This window comes from Rhinolophus sinicus, linkage group LG11 (genome assembly GCF_036562045.2).
Source record: "Rhinolophus sinicus isolate RSC01 linkage group LG11, ASM3656204v1, whole genome shotgun sequence".
Lineage (NCBI taxonomy): Eukaryota > Metazoa > Chordata > Mammalia > Chiroptera > Rhinolophidae > Rhinolophus > Rhinolophus sinicus.
The window spans coordinates 48,450,401-48,467,990 of record NC_133760.1 but is presented as its reverse complement, the minus strand read 5'-3'; the positions used below and the strand labels follow the sequence as shown (position 1 = coordinate 48,467,990).

The following is a 17,590-nucleotide window of genomic DNA, read 5'->3' as shown; positions in this document are numbered from 1 at the left end:
TGCCTAGCACTGGGATCTTTCATTTTCATCAGATCAATAAAAGCTTATATTTATCAGGACTGCAAGCAGCTGCCACTTCTGACAACCTCCACTTTATTTTCTCACTCCTTGCGCTGTATCAGGGCAAAAAGGAGGGAGAAGCAGCTTTTAATGCTATTTACACCTGAAGACACAATTCCATTAAGAGGTCCTGTTTTGTTAAAGAAGCAGGGATTGATATGATTCTATTGGCAGGAGCGGGAAGCCCCTTTGTTCTCCCCCCAGGCCCTGTCCTCTGCAGTCCAGACCCAGCAAGGACGCTTCCTGACACCAAGTCCACGTGCGAGCACTTTTTTGTTCAAACTCACCATTTACAAAGACAGAAAAGGCTTTCTGCTAAAACAGTTACCACTCTAATCATCTGTACAACAATATTTGCTATCAGGCATTCTAAATAGATTATCACCAGTCCATCTGTGTCATTATTGATTTATAAGGCTTTAAGCAGCTTTAGAATGGAAGCTTTCGCACTGAAGGGTTTCTTGTCTAAATCAGAGCTGCGCTCCAATACAGCAGCCATCACTCAGGATATTGTTCTTAAAATCATAACAAGAAGGAGAAAATGATAAATGGCTTGTAATATACTGATCCAAACTGATATGCAAATCTTGTTTTTTAAATATATTACTTGAGTAAAAAGAGGCATCATTAACATATGAATGCTATATGCAAATGAGGTGACAGAGCAGATGTTGCCGCATGTAATTGACCTATATGTGAATTGCATCAGAACCTTAACTCTATTAATTCACTACCCAGTAACTAGATATTGTCCAAAAAGTACATTCTTTGAAACCATATACTGGAAGCAAAGCTGACAGGGTTCCAAGGATTCTGAAACAAGGTCACTGTCACTAGTATTTTGCTGTCATCTGCATTCCCCTTCTTATGGATGACATCATCACGGGGCCGTGTAAATCGATCACTTAATAGCATTTAGAAAATACTGCAGTGGGGAACAGGTTATAAAAAAAAATGCCCCAGTTTTATTCTTTTTCTTGGCAGAAATGTCATACCTCTTAAACTGAGGGTTTGTGCATGAGTGCACTGTGAAACTCACAGATGCCATTTTATTCCCCGTCTTTATTTTTCCACTTCTTCTCAGAATGACATTAAATTGTATTAAATAGCCTTTTGTCCACAGGGCACAGACCACCCCGCATATGATAATGTATTAATGCCCCACGTTCCAGCCACTGAGCTGAGACATTCGGAGACTTGGAGGATAAGTGTGAAGCGCCATTGTGTGTACAGCCTGCTAACGACTGTGACACATACTAATAGAAACATACCTAATAAATTACTGCTTTCAGGTCTAGCAAGCTGACATTTCTCTGCAAGGGACAATTTTATATTTGTGGCACAGAACAAAATTGCTTCATATGAAGCCACTGTGGATTAGCATAAAAATTAACACTTAAATTTCAGCTTATTTTCCACCCTCTCCTCCTGCCACAACAATCAATTCCTCTTATAAATCTGATTAGATTTTATGATGCTTATTATTCAGAGCATGTCTCAACACAGCATTCACAGGCTTGAAGACTATTTGTTTAAATAGAAAAAAGAAGCAGATAAATCTATAGGTATTTTTTATTACCCCATTCCCCACCAGTTTCTTTCTCATATTGTAACATCGGTAATTGATTGCACACATTAATTAACATGTAAGGTAGAAATTCTGCATTATGCATGATTTATTTTCCTATCCGGTGAGTAGGTTTGTCTGCTGCCCTTGTGTTTCTAGGACATTGGGCTCGATTCTGGTCCAGACATAAACGCCAATGCTCATTGCTCCTGAAAGTTATTAATGTCAGATATGAAATGAGATTTTTGATTTCACCTGCTTACTAATCCACAAAAGCTGTTTTGAGTGATGCAGGCTTAAACGCCGAAATTTGAAATGATATATTGCTATATCTGATAACATGCAAATATGTTCATTAGGCATAATTTAGCAGGAGAGAATAGCAACACTTTTATAACAAGTCTAGGTCAAAAATGGTTGTTAATTAAACAAGTCATGAAAAATGGCATTACAAGGAGACTGTCCAGTGGACATCAGGCTTTCTAATGATATGCGTTGCTACGTGTCCAACGCTTTCCACTAAAACGGAGGGGAAAAGAACTTTCTGAGCAGGTCACATATGCTAAAGCAAGGTTAACAAAACCATACCCACACTAAGAACCTCAAATTGGCCATGTATTCTTCTTAGATTTTAATGGTAACGGCCTGTATTTCTCCATTTGAAGACGACACTTCACTCTCTGTCTTAGTGGCTTCAGTGATTTATATGGTTGACTCTTTCACAAATAAACCAGAAGAGAAATTAATATTATACCCGGCCACGCTGTTGGCTGCCCTGAGTTTATGGCTGTGTATTTTAAATCAAGTAGAGCAATAAGCCAAAGAACGGTTGGATGGTGAGGGCAGGGATGGGTGGGGGCCGAGGCGGACAGAGGGTAAGCACACAGGAGGGAGGTATGTGCCTTCTCAAGTGTATGCTTCCGTTACCTAGGGAACCGGGGTATAGTAAGGACTCTTTTGATTGGCCTTGCGTTGAGTTTCAATGTGGGTGGGACTCTGGTACACAGGTAAACAGGCCACCTGAGCATGGCTTCTGGCGGGGGAAGCTTCATGAGTCCTGGGGAAGGAGGGCACCTTGGGAGTTTGGTAGAGTCTAAAGGAGGGCAGGATGAGTTTCCAGCTGGCCACCAGCAGGCCTTCCCTGCAGGGAGGAGAGCGTGCCTAGAGTGGTGAAGGCTGCACACACCTGGTGCCAACAGGTGCCCCAAACAGCCTGCGTGTGTGAAAGCCACATGCCAGGGTTCTATTGTTGAAAGGGTCCTTGCAGCCCGATACTAAAACACAGTCTGTAAAGCAGAAAGAGCTCGGAGGTGTTTTTGGAGTCATGCATGATCAAAACAAAAAGTTGAGTGTGAGAGCAAACAGCCATCTCAATAAACCAACAATCATCCACAGGTAAGCCATCACCTCTGTTCGCAACACCGACTCGGGGCTCGACGCCCCAGTTATCTCTGATCCTGACTCATTTGGCGGAGGCCGGTCCTTCCCCAGACAGTTCAAGTCCGAGTGTAAAACACGCTTGTCCTCAGCCTGGCTTCTGGTCAACCTACTACAATTGCTAGAAATCACACATCACCTTTGGATTGCGCTCTATGGTTTCTGTGCTTTCAAATACAGAATCTCAACCAGTGAAACAGGCACCATAGCATTCATCCCACCTGTCTTTCAGGGACAAAGTGACACTTGAAAACAAAAAAAATGGACGGAAACTGTTTGGTGGAGGAAGAGAAGGAAACGCTCGAGTTCTGCGTGACCCTGGACACTTTTCTTCCCACTGCCCGTCACTGTGTCTCCTGCCCACTGCACATCTGCCCCTCACAAGACCATGGGGACAGTCAACCCCTCCTTCCACCTTGTCACACCACAGCCCTGGCTCCTGGACTCAGCTGTCTGCTGCTTCTAGGGGGGCGGAGGGGGGGATTCTCACAGTCTACTTTCCAGGAGCAGCCGACGTATTGAGGGGACCCAGGGGGCCCCACAAACTCTCAGGCCATGGCGACAGCCAGGGGAAGCAGGCCTCAAAGACCCCGGCACACAAGTGACATCTGGATCCCATGGTCACAGTGGATAGGCTTAGCCTGCACCTCGTGAAGGCCCATAATTCTCCCTCAGGGCCCCCCCACCAGCACTATCTACCCACCTTCAGGTGTCCCCACGCCCAGTGATGAGAAGGATGCCCAGAGTCCACCCTGGGCCATGGTTAAACCACTCCACATTTCTCCAGAGGCTTCAATGAATTTCAAAGTGTTGTGTTCGTTGAATGAATGAACAAACGCAAACAAATAGGTGAATAAATGAATGAATGCACAAAGGCATGCATGAATAGATGGGTGGATGGACAGATGAATAGAATGATGATTGAAAGAGTTAAAGAAAGTAATAAATGCTTGAATCAATGCATCAATGCAAAAATACATATGTAAATGAAAAACCGCCTTATGCATGAATGGAAGACTGCCACTGGTGTCTTTTTAATGAGTAAGTATATACATGAGCTGATACAGCGTGCCCACCTAGTGATGTCGGATATGAGAAGAAATAGGAAGCAAGGTCTAGTTTACTGTTAAGTGTTTGGTCACCCATCCTTGGCTCCCTTCCCATATCTCACCACACAAACTCCGAGATATCCCTGTGGGATTCTGCAGAGACCCTCAGACTCAGGAGAAGGGAGACAGCATCCAGCCTCCTGCCTGAACCTTCAGGATGGAAGACTCTGCTGTTTCTGTCCAGGAGACACCTGGCTTTGGTCAGTCCTGTACCTGCTGACACGGACGGACTCTTTCTGGGAGGTGGGAGTCACGGCCATCAGGAGTACAGACCCTGGACGGAGCCCAGGAAGCCCCAGAACCGGCACCGAGCTGTCCTGTCTTCATTTCTAGAATGGAAACCATAAATCTGAAAGGGCTTAGCTCAGGGTCTGGCAGCTGGTCACCACCGTCTGATACTGCTGGGCAGTTCTGTCGTGGGGCTGCTGGGCCCCCTGCCAGTGGAGAGTTTCTTCCCAAGTGGACATCCATCCCTACAAAGTGTGCGGGGGCTGGACCACAGGAACCCCCATGACTCCTTGTGAGTTTGTATGTTATTTCTTCTACCAAGCTCCACCTCAGTAAAGACGTTTTCTATTTAACAAGGCTGTGCAGAGTCAACCTTTGTGATCTTCTGCTCCTCTGTGGAGCTTCGTTTCTCATCTACAGAACTGAGGACTTGGTCGAGATCCACGTTTTTTCCGTGTTTCTAGCAGGGTCCTTTCCGAGGAAACCCTCCCACAGTGAGCTGACAGAAGCACGACTTGTCCCGCCCACACTGCACAGGAGAACCCAGAGTCCTTCCCTTTCTTGGCGACCAGGCCTCTCCTTGTAACACCTGGAGTCCTGTGGAAGCCAGTTTGAGAATCACTGGAGACTTCCTGATGCCCAGGAACTTGGCACTCGGTGGCAGCAGTCACGGTGGCCTGGGTGCCAAGCCCAGAACAGGCATCCGCCGAGTCAGCCTGGGCGGCACAGGGGCAGAGGGACGAGGACGTGTCCCCACGCGGATGGGCCTCCAGCCTCACTTAGCCAGCTAGGCCGTCCTTCTGCCTCCAGCCCTGTCACCAACTCCCAGCTAGAGGCCAGTCCCCTTCGAGGCAGGTGGCCCCCGACCCAAGCATGACCCCGGGGAAGCCCTGCCTCAGACTGTCCGGGGCAGTAAGAACCTGAGACGCTCTCTTACACAAAGCGGCCGTAAGACAGTCAGAGCTCCTCTCCCCGGAGGAAGACATGAACTCATCTGAAATGTCTACTTTTTCCTTGTCCCTCCCACCTCAACTAGACTGGGGACAACGTGGCCCAGATTTCACTCATTAGCATAGCACCTTCACCGTATCACCGTATCTGCTTATACCTGCACCATTTATACTTTTTTCTTGAAATTGACTCAGATTTCTTTAAATCAATTTGTTGCAAACAGAAATGTTATATAACACTGCTGTAAATAAAAGACTATATTTATTCCCCATCTAAATATGTAAAATAGATTCCTAACTATATCAACGAGAAACACATTCGGCCACGGTGAATCTGCAGTTTCCTCGTAGCACTGAGGAAATTGTGGGCGCAGGGAACCGCCTGGGCATGAACCCCCACTCCGTCTCACTCTGACTGTGGACACCTAAGAAGCTGTGTGAGCCCCCGTCTCCTCACCTATAAAATGGGGATGGTGGTAGTACCTATCTCATAAGGTCGTCGCAGGAATTAAGTTAAATGAGATCCTTAATTAATCAGTAAGTGACTGAGACAGCGAGCCCAGCACATAGGTAGCTGCTGTACTAGACTGAAGACCAGCGGCAGGAAGGGAGACCTTAGAGAGCTGGCCCTCTAGTGTGCGTCTCCCTCACGACGGGGACTGACCCAGAGACTGAACTCGACAAGCACAGAGACGCAGGAGCAAGGACATGGGCTCAGACTGGCAGCCCGGCCTTACACAGCCTGAGTCCCTTCCCTTCAGGCCTCAACTCTCCCGACTGCACATTAAGGGCAGTGAACCCAGGGGTCTCCAAAGGACCTTCTGACTGTGGGGAACTTGAAGCCTTGAGGCCACCACATGCCCAGCCTTGGTCAAAACAAACAGCCCCCCACCCTTGCCCCAGCCCAGGAGAGGGAGGCTCAGCAAGCAGCTTCTGGGGTGCGACAGCCCGGATAGGGGAGACTCCAGAGCTCACAACCCCCGAGACTTAGGGTCCAGCGTTGGCACAAGAAGAGCATGACGGAGGCACACTGGGTTCCCAGCATGGCATCTGACAGGCCACGGCCATAGCCCAGTCCCGTAACTGGGGGCAGGCCAGGGGTGCACGTCAGCATGACCCACGCCCGTGGGGCCCACGTGGATCACCGCTCCCAGTCCCAGCCCAGCCTGTCGCCTGTGGTCATTACAACCGTCCCGTCCACATGTTCCCTGTGAGAGGACTGGAATAGCAGCACTTCACAGCCTGCACTCGGGAGTGCCCAACCCCATGCCCTGTTGGTGAGATGTTCTCAGAGCAGAGCGTGCAGCTCTGTCCTGAGCAGCTCGGGGCCTCCCTCCAAGCACAGATTACCCCGTCCTCATGTTCACAAGGGTCCATCTACAAAACTTGGCCAGTTTCTCAGATACAACAAGAAGGGCGCCCCCAGAAATCCGATGGAAACGCTGGGCCTCCTCCAGGGACGATACTCACCTACATGTTGGATTTTTAATGCCATCGCAAAGAGGCCCTGGGGCCCTCGGGGACCCCCAATCTGCAGCCCGCTGTGCACATCACCTCCTCCCACCCTGTCTCTGGAGAAGCGCGGGGTCCTTACTGCAGGCCCCCCCAGGCCCAGCCCTCCCCCCCACGGCACTGGGAGAGGGAGGGGCTGAGAAGCTCCTTTGCCTCAGTCCACTGAGCTGGGATGGCTGTTACAGAGACATGGCCACCCAGAGCCCAGGAACCACTAGGTGTGGCTTCTGGGAAAACACCCCCCACACAGAGTTCCCTTCACAGCCATAAACACATGCTCTCTAAAATAGGCAATGTTGAGTCTCGGGTACAAAGTGAGGGTATGAAGCCAGCACTGTTTACAGTGTGCTGGACCCTGGGGACTTGCAGGCCCTTTTTGCAGAAACATTCAGGAGAAAGGCGCTTTCTTCAGAGTGGGCACTTGTCTTGCTCCCGGGCCAGCGGGGGGATGCTACCATAGAAGGACTTAGCCAGGGACGTTTGTGCGTCCTCTGGGGGCGGGGCACAGCACCCCCAGAGGCAGCTGCCCAGACAGGCTGAGGCAGGGACCCGCGCCTGCCCTTTGGTGAACTGGCTGGTCACGGCGGATGGACGGGTCATTCCCAACACACTCTGGCCAAGCGTGATTGCCACAAAAACCAACTCAGTTATTCAGGTGTTTACTGCTCTCCAGCCTTTATTAAAACAAACAGGGTAAGAAAACAACAAAAAATGGTTTTTCTCATTTTGTTCTATTGTGCTGCTTGGCAACTTTATTGCACATTAGTTCACAATAAGCTGCCAATAGAGTTGGGTAAAATTAAACTCGTGCTGGAGTTTTTCCCTCAATAACTTTTGTCAGGGTGGTTTTTATTTTCAGAAGGATCTGAAATGCGGCATTATCTGAGGTTCAGAATTTCACTGTCTGAGTAGTTAACAACTTAACTCCTGAGTTTATGAATTCCAATCTCAGTTCTTTGAAAATGAGTTTGGCTTTACTGTTTGCTTCATACCAAAAAGGTCTTTGTAACAGTTTGTCTTTTCCTGTATGAAAACCACAACATAAAACCAGAATCTCCTATACTGTAATTAGGCTCAGAAAATTATGTGATTTCTAATTTAACAGAACCTCAGAACACTGCATAATCCACAACCTAAAGTCAACATTTGTTTGAATGGATGATTTCAGGGAAATATTTTTTTTAAAGATAGCATTTGTGAATAGGCCAAAATGATTCAATTTAAGATAGCAAAAAAAATAAACATCTTGGAGTAAAAATAATGTGCCCTAGTAATTTGATTATAGTGAAAATCAAACATTGTGTGTTGTAAGCAAACAATAGGAATTTTTACGCAACTAAACATCTCTCTGGCTATCTAACTATGATTTATACATCGAAAATGATAAATTTAATCACATCACCAGTAGATCAATTGCAGGTATCAGAGGTAAAACCAGAATAAATCATTGTATCACTGTGCTGGAAACAAACAGCAGATAGAAAGGGACTTTGGACTTTCTCCTGAAATCTGTTTCCAGGCGTGCCACGCACAATTTGCCACGGAGAGGCTCAATGTATACAAAATGGCATCTGATCCAAATATGCTAATGATTTTTACTGGTCAAATCTTAAAAGTGAGGTTTATTTTTATGAGTATGCATTAATTAACCCAGCATGTACTATCTTTCAGGCTATCTTGCCAGGGACTTTCATTTAAACATGTTTATTGTGAAATGTTTGCATTCTCCACATTTGTGGCCCACACACAGATTATTTCATACTTTCCTTCAGAGCACTTAGAAAAGTTAAAAGGAGTTATTGTTTTTGATTAATGCCATTTTGGGGCAGTTAAAAAAAAAGAAAAGAAAAGAAAAAAAGGAGCTCCAAATCCTAGCTCTGCATAAATTCTTTGACATTACAAAAATGTCGGCACAGAGATGTGTGGGGGGCGGCCGTAGGCTCGTTTTGTGGTGGCCCCAGAAAACTGAACTTCATTAACTTTGGTGTTTGCGTGAACTCGTGCGGAATAGCAATGGCCCGCTAGGCCGCAGCTGTCAATCACAAAGGGGGAGGCGGGCTCGCCCAGGCAGGGTGCCGCACAGATGGGAGTTCTAAGGCCTTGCCTGTCATCTTTTGATTAAGAAAAGGAAATGATTTCACTGAAAAGATATTCCCTCTTGTGTTGTTTTGTTTTAACTGAGTTTGTACTTTCCACCAAACTGGACATATTTATTGAGACTCATAAGTTACTTCACGATTACCAACATCACTGCAACCCCAACAAACTTTTTTTTCCCTTGCCAATTATCTAAATATCATAACTATAAAATAGCTTAAAACATTCTCCATACTGTAAACATCTTAGCTACAAAGCTTTGAGTGTAAACAGTGTGATGCATCAGAATGGTTTTAAGCGATGTTATAAAAACTGCTCTTAAAAACTAAACAAAAATGTAAAGCTTCCATCTGTTTTATGATTTTTCCACTGCTGAACGGCTGCTGTGTGCCAGCTCACTGAACCATGGTTTGCTAAAGAGATTGCTGGGGTCACAGACTGAGAAAACAAGACCACGTCTCTAATGGTGGGATGTGTTTGCGTCTTCCTGACATGGCTGGAACCAAATGAAGTGGGCTGGGCAGGAGAGGGGACGCAAGAGGAGCCCCCGTGTGTGAGCTGCGTTTTAGGGATGTCACTGCAGCGATTATCTGAGGGTTTTCGGTGACTGTGTGTCTGCAACCTCAATGTGTTCCTCCTTCCTCACCGGCTTTTCTTTGGGGCCCTGCCTGTGCAAGGTAAAAATAGGCCGCCAGCTGCGTGCTGGGAAGAAGCACAGGCCTCATTTCTGAGTATGTAAGCAGGTACGAGGAGATCGTTCTGGGGCTGCCATGCTCCTCCGCTCTGAGCCCTGGGCCGGGGGCGCGAAGGCGCCCGAGCCGGTGGGAAGACCCTCAAAGATACTAGAAAACTGCCCTCCACCGGGAGGCTTGTCCAAAGGGGAGACTAAGCTGCACTGAAAGGTGAGAGAAGAGGGAAGGAAACGGAACTGTGCTCAGAGGACAGTGTGACGGGGACACAGGAGCCGGGCAGGGCCCAGGACAAGCCCATGGGGACGGCACCACTGCCCGACACTGTGCCCTGAGGCCACTTCTCGGGAATCACAGTTAGCGTGACCACTGGGTCTGGGCTTCCTGGGCAGGATGCTTGGCCTCTGTTTCCCCCAAGATGGAGACACTGGGGACTAGGAGCTTCTCTGACTCCCCCAGGAGAGGCTCAGAGGGAGGGAGACACTGCTCGTCAGCCCCTCAGGCCAGGTCGACCAGGTCGCCCTGTTCTCACTGCTCGCCTTTACAGACAGGGGTGGGTGACAGCCTGCCAGGGCCTGGTGTCGGCCCGCCCTCCTAGGGGTGGCAAATGCACAGAGGACCTCCTCACATAGGGTCATCCGGCTTGCAGCTGTGGGTACCCCAAGGTGGGAGTTATACACTGGTTTCTGGGGGAGAAGGAAAACACTTAGCTGGCGACGCCGAGGAGCCTACCCTGCCTGCAGAAGCAGACGCTCTTCAATCGCAGCGGCCACCCACCCACAGCCCCAGCAGCCCGTCTGGAGCAGGGCTGGCGCCGTCTTCGTCTCCTGTCCTTGTCTCCTCAGCACCCCTGGCTGTGGCCGTCCCTCCGGTCACTCCACGGTGCAGAGGGCTTGCAATGCCACACCCCACAGGGAGCCCAACCCTCCCTTCCAGGTGGAGGTGTCCGTCTCAATGAGTGGCTTTAAGGGTCAGAGCAGGAGGCCCGCTGTGGGCAAGGGACCCCCCGAATTCCCGGGAAGACCAGCATATCAGTGAGCAAAGTCCTGTGGGTGCCAGGCTCTGAGACCCCCGGGCACTGAGGGGGGCCCTCGGGAAGCAGAGCTGGGTCTCACCCCTGCTCACTGCTGCTCACGTGTGCACACTGGACGTCGTCTGCACCACTCCCTGCAGACCGACCGACGACCCAAAGAGAGACTCTTCAAATGGTGGCCAGTGGCTGCTCCCCAGCCCCTAACCCCAGACCCCAGACCCTGCCATGTGGCCAGCGTCCCACGGGCCCTAGCAGCAGTGACCCCGTGGGCCTGTGGGCTCTGAGGAGGCTGGCACGCTTCCGAGCACACTCCAGATTTAACTCTGGGATGCTCTCCCCTTTTCTCGCTGCTCCAGAACATGGGGGAGGCTTGTGCCTGGGAACAGCTGTCACCCAAAGGAGGAGGCGTCACTCGCAACTCTCCGTGAGCTCCAGCGTCAGAAGCCACACATCAGCCAGGGTTCCTTAGCTATGGAGCACCATGGGGGACCCAGGGGAGCCCAGAACAGGCACCCTCGGGCTCAGGCCATGTGTCCTTGCTTCATCCTAGGGACACTGAGCCTCACAGAGGTTAACAAACCTGCCCCCGATCCCACAGCGACTGAAACAACAGTGCGGAAATCCCAGGAATAAACAGGAAGAGCTGACACTCACTGGCGAGCGGACTCGGCTCACCACGCCGGCTCTCCTCCAGGGGTCGGCCAGCATTCAAACCCTGGCAGCAGCCCTGTGTGCTGCTATCAGCACTGCCCTCACACAGACAGGAGGAAACCGAGGCAAAGGTCAAGTACGTGACAGAGCTAGGATTCACTCCCGGCTGCCTGGCTCCGTTCTCGCAGCCACTGAGCCACCCTGCTTGTCGCCCCAGCATCGTCACCGTCACCATCAGCAAAGGACGGAAGGAACAACATACTGAGTTCTTGCTGGGAGCCTGGCCAGGTGCTGAGTTCCTTAAATTTCATACATTGTTGTCTTTTTTTATTATTCACTTTATGCCCAGTAGACAGATAGTGGGAAACTGAGGCTCAGACACAGCATGCAATTTTAGGAAGTTCAGACAGTGAGGAGCAGCAGAGCCTAGACCTCAGCCAGGCCCCGCCCCGCCCAGGGACAAGCTTGTTCCAGGAGCCCCTCGGGCCCAGCAGTGCCCCACCCCCACCCGCCACCAGCCTGTCCTGCTCACCCAGCTGGAGGTGCCGTTGGGGAGTCACTGTGGCTGCAGACGTGCACATCCTACAAAGGCTAATCTCAGCCATAAGGAGGGTTTATGCGAAGTCCAGCGGGGGGCGGGGGCGAGGCCGAAATGGACAGTTCATGCAGCCGGTGCTGCAGCCACTACAAACACTGACCATATTTAGAAGTCAGGAGGTTGGGGATGCAGCCACTCTGCCCCGTCACCCAACCCAGTAGGCCCAGTGGCCTAGCTGGCGGCAGGCAGAGGCTCCTGTCAGGCCCCCTCAGGTGGCCCAAGTTCAAATAGTAGGAAAGGGGACTAACTCGAAGGGCGAAGGAGAATTCCGAAGTAGGAACAGTCCTGCCACCTGCAAGACGCCGAGGCCCAGGGACCGGCCTCCACGAAGGCGGCTTGGAAGGGATGGGCCATGAGGCCGGTGGCCTGCAAAGCCACCAGCTGCCCTCTCCTGTGCTTGCATGGCTCAGATACAGAAACGATGAAAAATACTGGCAGGTCAGCCTGCACTTTCCTCGAACTAATCACTAATGAAGTTTGGGGTGAGCTATTCTGAAAGCAGCCCACACAGCATAACCACACGCCGTCATCAGCTGCCGTCCTCAAATGCAATTTCATTCATAATTAAATATGAAAAAGCCACCACCTTAAAATTACATCAGGGTCACAGTTGACCTCTGGGCCGGGGCCCGTGAATTCTGGCCTCTGCTGACCTCTCCAAGTTGCTCCCCTGCCATTCCCAGGTACACACCGGACCCCAGCCCCACGAGTGCACCTGGGGTCCTACCTGCACACCTGTGCCCACACCCCTGCCTTCCACACACGCCCTTCTCCCTCCAAGTGCCAGCCTGGATTCCAGGGTCAGCGTGAGATGGTCTCTCCTAAGACGCCTCGGGCAGCCCCAGCGGGAAGGGCCCTTCGCCAGCCTCCAAACTCCTGTGGCAAGTTTTCACCGTCAGTCCCTCTGGTGAGGCTGCTCCTGCACTGCCCTCCAAGCTTCCACGTGTAGGTGCCCCATCCATCCATTCACTCTGCAAATGCTTACTAACCACCTACTATGTGCCAGACGCCGGTGAATGGTCAGGTATGGGCTCTGCCCCCCGGAGAGCACCTTCTAGAGGGGACACGTGAGGGAAACATTTAAAGGCCACCGTCCGGGGGCAGCTCCAGCCAGGAAGACTCTGTCCCCACACAAGGCAGAACAAGGAGCTGTGTGGGAAGTGCCACTCACAGCATCTCAGCGTGTGTGGCTGGGGGAAGAATGGATGCCCCGCAGAGCAGGGGCCAAGACGGGCCCAGGCACTGGGAAGGGGGCCTGGAGGGCAGCTCAAGTGACCAGCACCCACAGCAGCAAACCAGCACTGCCAGGCTGGGCCATGCCGTGAGAGGGGCAGGGTGGGGACAGGCTTCCAGAAGCCCACAGACCTCGAGGGGAGGGGAGGTGCTGCATTGCAAGGCCAGATGGGACACGTACAAGGCTTGAGGTGATGATGTCACAACAGCTCCACTGTTGGGATTTGAGGTGTTCCTGAGCCCGACATGCATTATTATTTTATTTGCTTCTCAAGAGCCCGCATCACTGGGGTGAGAAAACTCAGGCTCCAATAGGTCAGTGACATGTCCCAGGTCACACAGCTAACCCTGGAATCAATCACCAGGTCCTGAGGCTAGTTCCTCCCCACCTGTGCTAACTCCTCCATGCTCTGGACACACCTGTCCCTTCGTGGCTTCCTCGTGTGGACCTCCTCATCTCCCACGCAGCCCCAGCCCCGTATGCTCTATGGAGACGTCCAAAGGCTGGCCTCAGACCAAGGCCACTGGAATCATCACGAATAACAGGGAACCCCTGATCAAGCCACTGTGTGACGGTTCCCACAGCCTGTCACAGTCGTAATAGGGCCAGTCTATCGAGAAGAAAACAGAGGCTCAGAGGGGAAAGGGGTCCTCATGCGACAGGTAGGAAGACACACATCCTGACAGGAAGTCACGCCAGCACACCTTGAGCCCAGCCTTAGCCAGGATGCCGCTGTTCTCAGGGTCCTAGAGTCCTGCTGTCCTGGTCTGACAGGTGGGAAGGCACAGGTACCAGCCACACGAGAATTTAATGACAATTCCAACCAGGGCTGGGGAGGCCCCCGCCAGACGGTCACTTTCCTCCCCAGAACCACACAGCTTCGGTCCCACCGTTATCAATACTCAAACCGTCAGAATTATGACTTTCTCCATAAAGGAAGAGAATGTTCTGGACCCCCAAGCCCACGGCCGTCACACTGGCTAAGCTGCTGCCTGTCCCGGTTGCTCGCAGGCCCTAATGCATGCGGCGCTCGTCGTATTGAGCGTCGTGGGTCTGTCGCCCGTCACGTCCGTCAATAACCGTCAGATGTGCGGCCTGCACACATCCTTCTATTTTCAACCTGAAGGGCGGTTTGGGGGTTTCTTTTAAATTTAACTCTCCTCATTAGGGATTCAGAGCACACCAAAAGAGTGATTTTTTAAAAAAATCATCTTTGCAGAAAAGGGGTATCAGCAAAAATAATCACTATTTCAGGCTCAACAATGAGCCTCTAATGAGGATGTCAGCCATCAGCTAAATAAACATATCATTAGGGTGAGAATGGATGTGTCAACACAGACACAGTCCACTAATTTGGGGGGGGGGGTCTGTGGTTAGTCTCATGGGTCGGGCTGCCGGATGGGTCTTCCTGGGACACAGTCCTAAATCACCTTTCAGAGGCAGGGCTCAGGGTGTCGGCAAGCACAGGTCAGGGTGGGTGGAATCTACTGATGGGACAAGTGTCAGAAGGCAGACAACGGGCCCTAGCCCTGGGAATCAGGCAGGCCTGGAGCAGGGACCAGATTTTCACCCAGGGAATATCCAGGAAGCTCTGGACAGAGAGGGCACAAGACGAGGAGGGCAGAGCAGGGGAGCCCCGGCCAGAGGACCCACAGCCACGCTGGTCTCAGCGGTCAGAGCCCACAGGTCCCGTCCAGCTCTCCTCAATGGCAGACCCACAAGTCACGCTTCCCTTGCGGGGCAGAGAGCAGAGGGCCCCTCTGGAGACCCCAGGCTTCTCTGTCTGGGCTCCACGGTCCTCTAGCCAGGGAGAAGAGGCCTCGTGGACCACGGAAGCATGCTTTCTTTTCACACATACCCACGGAGCACTTTCCACGTATCAGGCATCATGCCAGATGCGGGATCCAACTCAGAGTGAGATGCACTTGGCTCTGTCCCTCATGGGGCTTCACGTTATGGGGACAGTGTGGAGGGAATTATAGGCTGTGATCAAGAGCTGCAGAGGAACGAACAGGAGACCGTGGGCGCTCCTGGGAGGTGAGCAAGGGCTTTCTGAGGAAGGACCCTGAGCCCAGGCCTGGATGACGAGACCGGGATGGGGAGGACAGTCCTGGCAAGTGCAGGCAGCAGAACACCAGCCAACGGTGCACATGGGCCACAGGGGTGTGCCACGCCACTCCCCAGGAACCACAGAAGGGCGGGGTGGCTGGTACCCCTGGAGGTGACGGTCTGAGAGGAGCAGACGAGGACGGGGGTCTGTAGGTTGGTGAGGGGATGAGAAGGACCCCCGAGGGCTTCTGCCTTCTCACTGAAGACGAGGTCAGCAGCAGCGGGGAAAAGCAAAGCGGAGGCCAGTGTGGCCACTGGGGAGCAAGCCCTTGATGTCTGTGCTCACGGCTGCATGACGAGACCCGTCAGCCCACCTGCGTGGTTTTCTACACTAAAGTTGAGGCTCAAGGACCTGGCACAGGCGACATCTGAGGTCACCTGAGGCTGCAGCTTTGCCAGGTGACAGGATGAACGGAGAAAGAGGCCCGGGAGAGAGAGGGGTGTGAAGATGTGACTCAAACGATGGACATGGTCTCCTCACTGGGTGACGAGCAGGAGAAGATGACGTAGGAAGGGACCCGAAGGGGCAGAGAGCCGCTGAGTGGGGACACCTGTGACTGGAGGCAAGGCAGTGACGGACAAAGGGGCGGTGGGTGGAGGGCAGGTTTCAGCGGCAGCGCAGGCGTGGTGGCCGGCAGGCCTGCATGGGCTGCATGACTGAGGCCGTGGAGGGAAAGTTGCTGGAGGTGGTATGTATATCCATATATACATCCAAAAAATGTGTACACGTTTTAAGAAAGGAAAAAAATGTATTAAAATTATGCCGATGGGAACCACTTTGAGCACCTCTTGTAATGGCAGAAGTCAAACGTGAGTTGTATCATCTTTTGTTATCGGTATATGTTGAGTATTACAATTTTAATACAGTTTTTTCCTTTCTTAAAATGTATACACACTTTTTGGTGTTCTGTGTGTGTGTGTGTGTGTGTGTGTGTGTGTGTGTGTGTATGTGTGTGTATTTATATATATTCCATATATAATGGAGTACTACTTGGCCACAAAAAGGAATAAAATCCTGCTATTTGTGACAACATGGATGAAACTAGTGGATATTATGCTGAGTGAAATAAGTCAGACAGAGAAAGACAAATACCATATGATCTCACTTATAGCTAAAGAAATCTAAAGAAGAAAATGATCAAACAAAACAGCAACAGAATCATAGATACAGAAAACAAAATGATGATGGCAGATGGGAGTGGGGTTGGGGGCAGGGTGAAAAAGGGGGCGGGATTAAGAAGCACAAATTGGTAGTTACGAAATGGTCACAGGATGCGAGGTACAGCACAGGGAATACAGCCAATAATAGGGTGAAAACTACGCATGGTGTCAGGTGGGGACTAGACTAATCGGGGGATCACTTTGTAAATTACACAAATGCCTCCCCACTATGCTGCACAATAAAATAATACTGAATGTCAACTGTAATTTAAACATTTTTTAAGTAAAATAAAATCTCACATATGCAAATAAACAACCAAATAAATAGGGTGCCCCCAGCCTGTGCCCGCAAGAGCCAGTTGCAAGGCACTGAGCACTCTAGACCGGCTTTGTGCCTTGGCTCTGCTATTCTGTCCAAGCCACTCACGCCACCAAACTTACATTAACACAATCCTATTGTCCGAGGACGTGCACAGGATCAGACTTGGTGCAGTTAGCATTTAACACATGGGCATTCTGACAGATGAAGGACACAGCATTTCACTCCGTATTTACCCAACTCGGAAACATTCGTACTGGTGCCAGAGGTACTGGGAGCCGTCACAAGTAACAGAGCCGAAGGGGCGCTGACTGAGTGCCCACTGGATACCAGGCGTCTATTCCGTACTTTCAGATACAGCCTCTCACATAAGTCATGAGACTATAAAACAGCCACAAAAACACACTATTTGGCAATACTTTAGTCTGTTCTGCTCAATTCGTATTTTTCGAAAATCAAGCAGCACGGTTCAATGATACCCAAATCAATTTTGATTTTTCTTCAGAAATTTGGTAGAAAGTGTCTCCCCAAGTGCAGTAAGTTATGCCGCAGGGCTAAATATCCTGCCATGGCAATAACTCTCCATTTCCGAAAAGTGTATGTTTTAATGGAAGTATTGACATGGCCCTCAGAACGGACAGCAGTGCCAAACAGTCAGCCTTGCAGTGGCTGCACGCAGCGGCCTCCCAAGGCCTGTCCCAAACGCAGCTCCAACAGGACACGTGCAGGGAGGGCATCCTGAGGCGCTCTCTTGCGTGTAGCCCAACCGCCGCCCGTACAACTGTGGATCGCTCTTTACAAACAGAACCCCGAAAACACTGCAGTCTGCTGCTTTG

At 50.9% G+C, this 17,590-nt stretch overlaps 1 protein-coding gene across 1 annotated transcript in view; it reads right to left on the bottom strand.

The window, feature by feature from the left end:
- The window catches only part of ZNF536 (zinc finger protein 536), a 382,760-nt gene that overhangs the window by 277,403 nt on the left and 87,767 nt on the right, over positions 1-17,590 (bottom strand).